Source organism: Elephantulus edwardii, unplaced genomic scaffold, assembly GCF_000299155.1.
Source record: "Elephantulus edwardii isolate Elephantulus edwardi_28Jun2011 unplaced genomic scaffold, EleEdw1.0 scaffold00279, whole genome shotgun sequence".
Lineage (NCBI taxonomy): Eukaryota > Metazoa > Chordata > Mammalia > Macroscelidea > Macroscelididae > Elephantulus > Elephantulus edwardii.
The window spans coordinates 669,484-680,718 of record NW_006400029.1 but is presented as its reverse complement, the minus strand read 5'-3'; the positions used below and the strand labels follow the sequence as shown (position 1 = coordinate 680,718).

Below are 11,235 nucleotides of genomic sequence, written 5' to 3'. Positions count from 1 at the left end.
ATAGTAAACAAACACATGAAGAAGTGTTTTAAATCCCCCCTAACTCTAAGAGAGACGCAAATCAAACAACTATGAGATATCATCTCACCCCAGTAAAAAAAGCACAATTTAACAGAACAGCAAACAACAAATGCTGGTGATGTTGTGGAGAAACTGGAACCCTTATTCACTGTTGCTGGGAGTGTAAAATAGTGCAACCACTATGAAAGCCTGTATGTCTCTTTCTCAAAAAGTTGCAAGTAGAAATATCAATTTCACTACTGGAAATATACCCTAAAGAAACCATAACCACCACCCAAGCAGACATATGCACACCCATGTTTATTGCGGCTTTATTCACAGTAGCAAAGAGTTGGAAACAATCTAAGTACCTATCAACAAATGAATGGATAGAAAAGTTGTGGTATATTCACACAATGGAATACTACACTGCATTGAAAAACAAGGAACTCATCAAATATTACACAAAATGGGAGACCTTGGAGGATATTATGCTGAGTGAAACATCTCAGTCACAAAAGGACAAATATTGCATAGGGCCACTGTTGTGAAATGGGACTGACATTGGCATGAGGGAAGATGGAGAAAAAGGGGATAAATAATGTATACTGTATTGAAACAGATGAGGGAGAGGACTGTTTAAAAGAGATATATGATTAAGTATTATTGTCATGACAGGAGTCCAGAATGAGGGCTGCACAATGGAGTGGACTTGAGGGGAAGGATTTCATAATAATGAAAGAATTTTTCTCTTATTTTTCAAAGAGATGAGCGAATTGGGAGGAAAGGAGTGTGCAGGGAGAAAAGTGCGACAATGAATGAATGGAAACCCTAAGTCTCTGTAAACTTTCATTAAAATTAATTAAAAAATTAAGAAGGGAATGTATCAGGGTTGTATTCTTTTTCCGTATCTATTCAATCTTTATGCTGAGCAAATTATTCAAGAAGCTGGACTCCGTGAAGAAGAATGTGGCATCAATATCGGAGTGAGATTATATATAACCTGCGTTATGCAGATAACACAACCTTGCTTTCTGAAAGTGAGGAGGACTGGAAGCATTTGTTGCAAAGGATCAAGGAATGCAACATTCAATTTGGATTGCTTCTCAATGTTAAGAAAAAAGATTCTTAAAACTGGACTGATTGGAAACATCATGGTAGATGAAGAAAATATTGATAATATCAACTTCATCTTACTTTGATCCACAAATAACACCCTTGGAACAGCAGTCAGGAAATCAGGAGACTTCATTGCATTGGGAAACTTCCATTATTGAGGAATAATGATGTGAGTTCGAAGACTAAGGTGCATCTGATTCAGGCCATGGTCTTTCTGATCACTTCCTATGCATCTGAGAGCTGGACAATGAATAAGGATGACAGAAGAAGAATTGAGACCATTGAGTTGTAGTGTTGGTGAAGAGCACTGAGTTTCCCACAGATGGCCAAAAGACCAAATTAATGTCTTGGAGATATACTTTGGGTATGTTGCTAGGAGGGGCTATTCCTTGGAGAACACATTATGGTGAGAAGGGTGGAGGGTTGGTGAAGAAGAGGAAGACCCTCAACCTGGTGGATTGACACGGTGACTGCTGAAATGGACTCTAGTGTGTCAAAAAATGTGAAGATGGCACAGGATAAGATGGGGTTCAGATTCATTATTCATAGGGTTGCTCTGAATCATAATTGACTTGATTGCAACTAACAACAAGAACAACGTAAAATTTACATATTTTAATGTGCTATTGGATAACTGAATTGTAACTTTTGGGGGGGAAATCAAGTAGAAATTAGGCTGTTTAAGTAGGCATTTCATACAGTATTGCATCTTTGTATTTTGTTCTTTGTATTATACAATATTGTATTTACCTTTCTTAACTTTTAATGTGTCTTTATTTTCTAATTTACATTTTAATGAAAGTTTATAGAGAACTTGGATTTAAATTCATTCATTGTTGCACATTTTCCTCCTTGCCCCCACTTCTTCAGTAGTTCGCTTTTTTCTTTGGAAAAAATTTCTTTTGTTGTTATACAGTGCCTCCCACACTCGACTTAACTATGCAGCTCTTATTCTGGATTCTTGTCATGCTAATAATACCTACTCATATATTCCTTTTATGTAGTTCTCTCCCTTGTCTGTTTCAATGCCATGTCTATTCTTTATCTCCTCTTTTTTAGTTTCCCCTCAATCCCCATGTCAGTCCTGTTTTATAACAGTGGCATTATGTAGTATTTGTCTTTTTGTGACTGAGATATTTCATTCAGCATAATGTCCTACATGGTTATCCAAATTGCATATTTCATGAGTTCTTTGTTTTGCACAACTTCATAATATTCCATTGTTGTGAGTCAAAAAGAGAGCTCTGTTGGCCTAATGGATAGAAAGTTATGCTACCATAACAAAGTAGTAAGCAAGAGTGACATCGCCTTTTGAAATAACATATCCTTGAAATTCTATGAATAACACTGGAACATTACTAGGTATAGTTCTAGAAGATATGTAGATATAGTACCAGAAGACAAACTCCTTAGATTGGAAGACACTCAAAATGACAGTGATAAAAATCAGGAAGTGAGATATAGAAGAGAAATGACATTACATTCATTGTCAAAAGAACACTTCAAGATATTTCCTTAAATACAATGCTGCCAATGCTATAGCAACATCCACAAACATTAAAAAAGAGCTGTTAATACAACTATTATTCAAATATACCCACCAACTCCTGAAGCTAAAGATGAAGAAGTTGAGGATTTATACCAACTTGTTAATTCTGCAATTGTTTAAATGTGCGATCAATCAAGACTCATTAATAATAATTGGCACTTGCAATACAAAAGTTGGAAACAAAGAAGGAAAATATGGCTTTGATACAGAAATGAGGCCAGGGATCACATGATGGAATTTTGTATAATAGTGATTTCTTTATTGCAAATACCTCTTTAAAAAAGATATTTTATTTCAAAGCCCATTAAATGTGGAAATGACAGCCTCTTTAACAAATGGTGCTGGCAAAACTGGACATTGTCTTGCATAAAACAGCAACAAGATGAACATCTCACACCATCCACAAAAACCGATTCAAAGTGGATCAGAGACCTAAACTATAAAGATCCTAAGATACAAAATAGGAACAAATTTAGAAGCCCTAGACTATAACATAAAAAGGTTTGCATGTGCACGCAGGAGAGGATAATAAATGAGATCTTCTTTAAATAAAATCTTTGTGTGCATCAAAAATTTTCTACAATAGGGGGAGAAGAAAGCCTATAGCCTGCTAAAAACCATTTGGCAATGACATTTCAGACAAGTTTCACAACTAAAATTTACACAATACCACAGGACATCCACAAGAAAAAGACTGATGATGACCAAATCACAAAATTGACAAAATATGTTAAAAGACTCTTCACAAAGGAGAATATTCAGATGGCTAATAAACACAAGCAGAAATATTAAAAAGCACTAATAACCATAGCATAGCATCAAGACACCAATGCGGTACCATTACACCCTACTAGCAGTAGCAAAGTTTAACAAGATAGTAAACAATAAATATTGGAAAGGATGAAGAGATACTGGATCTCTTATTAGTGCCAGCTAGATTTTTAAATGGTACAATCACTATGGGAGGCAGTTTGGAATTTCCTCAAAAAACTGCACTGCTAGGAGTATATCCCCAGGAAATCAGAATACACACACACACACACACACACACACACACACACACACACACACCCCTATGTTCACAATAGCATTATTCACCAGAGCAATCAAAATGGAAACAGCCCAAATGTCCATTGATAAATTAACGGATTGAGAAATTGTAGTACACATAATGGAATACCATGCAGCACTAAGGAATAATAATTTTGTAAAATACTATATAACATGGTGAAGACTAGAGAATATTATGTTGAGTGAAATATATTATTGTGATATAGGAATATAACCAAATAAGATGTATAAAAATATTCAAAAATGGAGAGGGTAGGAAGTAGAAAAAGGTGAAGGGGAAAAACTAGTAGGACAGCAATGTGAGTGAGCAGAAAGGGAGTATGAAGGAACAGAAAAGATTCTATGAGGACTTGAAGAAAAGGCAAGATAGTAATCAGCAGTAATAATTTTCTATAAATAATAATTTTTAAAGTAATAATTTCATATAAATTACAGTGTATATGAATAATTATATAAAACACAATATATTAATGATTGTAAGCAAAATAAAATAAAGCAAGAACCTCATCTGATGGAATACACAGATATAAGATTGACTAAATTACATCAAAAAGATCTTAGTGAAGAAAGATTTGCTATCATCAGTCAAAACAAAGCCAGGATCCTACTATGGAACAGACCATAAGTTAGTCATATGCACATTCAAATTAAAGCTGAATAAAATAAAATCTATGACAACAAAAATAAACCTTTAGTTTATTCCACCAGAATTTCAAAACTGTTTCAAGAAGAGGTTTGATGCATTGGACACTAATGACCTAAGGCCAGATATGTTGTGAAATGACATCAAAGACTTCATTCATGAAGAAAGCAAAAAGTCATTAAGAAGATAGGGGAAAGAAAATAAAGACCAAAATTAATGTCTGAAGAATCTGACATTTTCTCTTCATTGTAGAGAATCTAGAACAAAAGGAACAAATGATAAAATGAGAGAGCTGAACAGAATATCTCAAAAGGCAACTTATGAAGACAAAGCAAAGTGTAATCATGTGCAAAAACCTGGAGTTAAAAGAAAAATCCAAAAATAAAGAACACTCTTAGCATTTTTTTTAAGTGGAAAGACTAGATGAAACATTTGAAGCCTCCAGTTGCTTCACTTAAGGATTCTGTGGGTAAAATATTGGCTAATAAAAAAACATAAAGTAAGATGGAAGGAATGGAGTCACTGCACCAAAAAGAATTGCTCAACATTGAATAACTTACTGAAAGTAGCATTGTAAAGAACTAATCATACTGAAGGAAGAAGTAGAAGTTACACTGAAAACACAGGTAAAAAATAAGACTCCATGAACTGATGGAATACCAACTGAGGAATACCAAACTGAGGAATACCAACTGAGGAATACCAACTGAGGAATACCAACTGAGGAATACCAAACAGATGCAGTACTGGGCTTGCTCACTAGTCTATAACAACAAATTAACATAGATGACCCTAGAGGGTATGATGCTGAGTAAAATATCTTAGTCACACAAGGACATATATTGCATAACACTACTGTTATAAAACAGGACTGACATGGAGGTGGTAGTTGTTGTTGTTGTTTTTGTTATTGATTGCCTTCAAGTCGAGCACTACTCATAGTGACCCCATGAAAAAAGGCCTGAAACCCTCTGAGACTATCAACATTTATCAAAGTTCATAGTTTCCAGAGGCATGTTATTTAGGATGTGAATGCTACTCCAGCTTCCAAACCTGTCATAGTATATTACTGTTTTTATATGCCACTGGGTCGCTTGCAATATATACTGACCCTATGTGCAGCAGCTCTGAACCCCTCCCTGAACTGAGCCAGTCTCACTAATTCTGGTACACCAACCCCCATGACCCCAGTCACTGTATTAATCCATCTCATCTAGCATCTCCCTCTCCTGTGCTGTTCTTCCACTTCTGAGCATGATGTCCTTCTCCAAGGACCAATCTCTCCTGACCATGTGTCCAAAATAAGTGAGATGGAGCTTCAAAATCCCAGCCTTCAAGTAAAAAAGACTTGGCTTCACCCTGTCCAAGACAGGCTTATTTGTTTTCTTGGTAGTCCATGGTATGTTCAAGACTCTTCTCTAGTATCACAATTTGAAGGCATCTATTCTTCTGTCATCTTTAGTCATTGTCTAATTTTCTGAAGCATAACAAGTAATTGAGAAGACCATGGCCTGGATCCTGTTCAACTTTGTATCTAGACTGATATTTATATAGCATAGCTCTTCAGCACTCTGGAGAGGTCCATGACAGCAGATTTTCCCAATGCAATTTGTCTTTTGATTTCCTGACTGCTGGTGTTAAGACTGTTGATTGTGGATCCGAGCAAGCTGTAATTGTTAACCACTTCAATCTCTTCTCCATCTAATATAGTGCTGCCAATTGACCCATCTCCTTGCTGTTGAACTTCAATCCATATTGAAGACTACAATCCTTGACCTTTTGCAGCAAGTGCTTCAGGTTCTTCTCAGTTTCAGCAAGCAAAGCTATGTCATCCGCATATCAGAGATTGTTAATGAGTCTTCCTCTAATCCGGTTGCCACACTCCTCCTCATAAAGCCCTGCTTTCTAAATGATGTGTTCTGCATACAGATTTAAATGGTACGGGGACAGGATGCATCCTCAACACACTCCTTTCTTGATTTTGAACCATTTAGTGTTTCCTTACTCTGTTTTGAGGGCTGCTTCTTGGTCCAAATATAGGTTTCATATAAGCATGATCAAATGCTCTTGAGATTCCCATTTTCCTCAAGGTTAGACAAAATGTATTGTGATCCACACCATCAAATGCCTTTGCACAGTCAATGAAACACATAGACATTCTTCTCGTACTTTCTGCTCTCTGCCAAGATCCATCTGACATTGGCTATAATGTCCCTAATCTTACGACCTCTTCTAAACCCAGCTTGCATTTCTGGTATTTCTGTCAATGTACTATTTAAGTCTTTTTCTGGATAATCTTCATCAGGATTTTAGTAGTGTGTGATGTCAGTGATATTGTTCTATAATTTCCACAGGTTGTCGGGTCACCATTTTTGGAATGGAAATAAATATGGATCTCTTCAAGTCAGTTGGCCAAGTAGTTGTCCTCCAGATTTCATGGTACAACTTGATAAGCACATGCAGGGCAGCATCTGTTTGCTGAAATACGTCAATTGGTATTGCATCAATTCCTGAGGCTTTATTTTTTGCCAGGTCCTTCAGAGCGGCCTGCACTCTTCCTCAGTCAACACTATTGAAGCTTGGAGGGATAAATAATGTATAATTAATAATGAATACAACATTGGAAGAGAGGAAGACGACCCTCTATTGAGATGGACTGGTTCAGTGACTGGGGTAATGGGGGTAGGTATGTCAGAGATTGACACAGGATAGAGCAGGTTTTAGGACTGTTGCCCATAGGGTCACTGTGAGTTGCAGGTTACTCGACAGCACATAACAACAACAACAACATTGGAACAAATAAAGGAAAGAACTGTTTAAACTGAATATATGATTAGGCATTATGTGTACAACAACAGCCCAGAAAAAGAGGTATATTGCAAAGAGGACAGGGGTGGGGGTAAATGTGATTGTGCAACAATGAATCAATATATTTTTTAAAAAAGGAACTGGGGGAAGGGAGGAAAAAGACATAAAATGTGTAACAATAAAAAATGTTATTTAAAAAAAATGAAATTTAGAGTCCGCAATTAAGTTTGCGTAGTGGATTATCAGAAAACACCTGGAAGACAAGGAACTAACAAAAATAGAGGATATATTGATTATGTGGTAGTGATCTCAGATTTGAGAATAAGGTTGCTGTTGTTGTTGATGGCCTTCGAGTCAAGTATGACTCATAGCAATCCTATAAACAAAAGTCCTGAAGCTTCTCTACAACTATCAACATTTGTCAAAGTTAATAGAGTTTCCAGAGGCAAGTTGTTTAGAAAGTGGATGCCACTCCTGCTTCAAAACCTCATAGAAAGTGTTATTGGTTGAGTTTCCTGAGATGCTTAGTGACCCTATGTACAGAAGCTCTGAACCCTTCCCTGTCTTGAGCCAGTCTCACTAATTCTTATACATCAACCCCCATCACCCCAGTCACTATATCAATCCATCTCATCTGGGGTCTTCCTCTCCTGTGCTGTCTGTCCACTCTTCTGAGTATGATGTCCTTCTCCAAGGTCTCTCCTGGCCAAGTGCCCAAAGGTAAGTGAGGCGGAGCTTCAAAATGCTAGCCATCAAGGAAAGAAGACTTGCTTTCACCCTCTCTCAGACAGACTTATTTGTTTTCTTGGTAGTCCATGATATGTTCAAGACTCTTCTCCAGCAGTACAACTCAAAAGCATCCTCAGTCATTGTCCAACTTTCTGAAGCATAACAAGTAATTGAGAAGACTATGGCCTGGATTAGGCACATCTTTGTATCTAGACTGACATCATTGTTCTTAAGAACTCTGAAGAGGTCCATGACCGCAGATTTTCCCAATGCAATTTGTCTTTTGATTTCCTGACTGTTGGTTTTAAGAGTGTTGATTATGGATCCAAGCAAGCTATAATTGTTAACAACCTCAATCTGTTTTTCATTTATTATGGTGCTGCCAATTGGCCCAGTGGTGAGAATCTTTGTCTTCTTGATGTCAAACTTCAATCCATACTGAAGACTACAATCTCTGACCTTTTGCAGCAAGTGCTTCAGGTCTTCTTCAGTTTCAGCAAGCGAAGTTGTGTCATCTGCGTATCGTAAATTGTTAGTCTCCCTCTAATCGTGGTGCCACACTTAAAAATTTAAGTTCTCTAATGATTTGCGCAGCTTATCATTGACTGTTGTTGTTAGGTGCATTCAAGTAGAATATGACCCATAGCCACCCTATTGAACAACCTACATGAACTCTGCCCTATCCTGTGCCATATTCATTATTTTTAAAATACTAGATAGAGCCTATTGCTGAAGTTACTGTGTCATTCCATCTCATTAGGTGTCTTCCTATCCTTCTCTGGCCTTCTGTCTTTCCAAATATGAGGTGCCTTTCTAAGGAATAACCTCTCCTAGCTACATGTCCAAACTATGAGAAATGAATATTTGCTGTTTTTGCCTCCAAGGATCACCCTGGCTTCACTTCCCGCCCCCCATCTGTATCTATTAGTTCTCCAGTAGTCCATTAAAATTTTAGTATTCTTCCCTAACACCACAACACAGAGCTATCAGTTCTTCTTCTGTCATCATTATTCATTATCCAGCCCTCTAATGCATAACAAGTTTTTGAGAAAACCATGGCCTGAATCAGATGCATCTTAATCCTCAAACTGACATCATTACTACTCTTCAGCATCTTGGAAAGATCCTTGACAGTAGGCTTGTCCAGTGCAATATGTTTCCTGATTTCCTGACTGCTGATACCCAGGGTGTTGTTTGTTGATCCTAATGAGATGAAAAAATTGGCATTTTCAATCCTTTCTCTATCAGAATTTTGACCACTGGTCTTGTGGTAAGGACTTTTGTTTTCTTGATGTAGAGATGTAATCCATTGTGAAGATTGTAGTTCCTGATCTTCAGGAGCAATCCTCCTCATTTTTATCAAACAAGGTTGTGTCATATGAATAACACAGGTTGTTGATGAATCCTCCTCTGATCCTGATGCCACATTACTCTTCATAGAATCCAGTTTCATGAATTATTTGTTCAGCTTGCATATTTAATAGGTATGGAGAAAGGATACAACTGTAAAGCACATATATACATACTTCTTGATTTTAAACCATGCAGTGTTTCCATGCTCTGTTTGGACAACAACTTCTTGATCGAGTTATAAATTTTTCATGAGCACAATTAAGTATTCTTGGATTCCCATTCCTCTCAATGTCAGCCATAATTTGTTATGACCCACACAGTCAAATGCCTTTGCATAATCAATAAAACACGAATAGACCTTCTTCTGGTATTCTCTACTTTCAGCCAAGATCCATCTGACATCAGTAATATCTCTGGTGCCATGGCATCTTCTAAACCATCCTGGACTTCTGGAAATTTTCTGTGAATGTATTACATTAGCCATTTCTGGATGATATTCAGCAAGATTTTGCTTGCATGTGATACCATTTATAATGTTCTATAATTTACATATTCTATTAAATTACCTGCAATATAGAGATGGCAAAGCTTGCTTGCTGAAAGTGAAGGAGACTCAAGGAACTTGCTTCAGATAACCAAACCTTCAATATGGATTACATCTCAACATCAATAAAACAAAAATCTTTACTGGACAAATAGGCAACATCATGATAAGTGGAAAAAAGATTGAAATTGTCAGTTAGCAAAGGAGAAGGAGACCCAGTGTGTGCAGCAATAGGCTTAAATATATGTGGGATGATAAGTTTGGCACAGTATAAGATGGGGTTCAAATCTAGTGCAACCACTATGGATGATGCTTAGGTGCTTTCTCAAAGAGTTGGAATAGGAATACTATTTGACCCAGCAAGTCCACTAGTAGGATTATACCCTAAAGAAACGATAACCACCATCCAAACAGATAAATGCACTGTTATGTTTATTGCTGCACTATTTACTATAGCAAAGAGATGGAAGCAACTCAAATGCCCATTAACAAATGAATGGATAGAAAAACTATGTTATAGTCATACAGTGGAATACTACACAGCACTGAAAAACAATAAACGTGCTGAGTGAAATATCTTAGTCACAAAAGGATAGATACTTCATTGCACCACTGTTATAAAGCAGATCTGATACTAGGGATTGGAAGGAGAATAGGATAAGAGTAGACAGACTATGACAATTGCATTGAAGTAGATGAAAGTAAGAACTGTCTAAAATGAACATGATTATGTATTATATGTATGATGATAGCCTAGAATAAGAGATATCATTATAAAGAGGACAGGAAGTTTGGAGGGGGAGTAGGTAGGTAATTGTACAGCAATTAATGAATTTTTTTAAGTGAACTGGGAAAAGGGGAAGGGAGGGTGAGGGGGTAAAATATGCAACAATGAATAAATAAAAGTCTAACTTCTGTAAATGTTTGTTAAAATCAAGATTAAAATAAATTGTTATTTAAAAATGAAATCTATTGTTCATAGAGTCACTTCTCAACTTGATGGCATTAAACAACAGTACCAATATTTTGTCATGTGTATTTTACTATTTGCATTGATGCTTCTTAGAGGCAAGGGTGGTGAAAATTCATCTTATGTAGTTTGGGCATGTTGTCAGATGGTGCCAGTCCTTGGAAAAAAGATACCATGTTGGAAAAAAGTCAAGGGTCAGTAAAAGAGAGATGCACTGATACTTTGACCATCACCTTGAATAGCGCAGCTACTGTGAGTGTGACACAGAATTGGCAAGGTTTTCTTGTTTCTTGGGTTGCTATGAGTTGTGATTGATTTGGTGACAACAATACTATGCTATAAATAGGAGCTTCTTTAATGGAATATTATAGAAGAAATATAATGTATCACAAAATAATAGATATAAGTATTAAATATGCATTTAAAGATTAAAAATTATTTGATGTATG

General features: G+C 36.6%; 1 protein-coding gene across 1 annotated transcript in view; it reads left to right on the top strand.

Moving 5' to 3' along the window:
• LOC102846493 (disintegrin and metalloproteinase domain-containing protein 18-like) overlaps positions 1-11,235 on the top strand; it is a 198,917-nt gene that overhangs the window by 186,886 nt on the left and 796 nt on the right. The window lies entirely within an intron of this gene.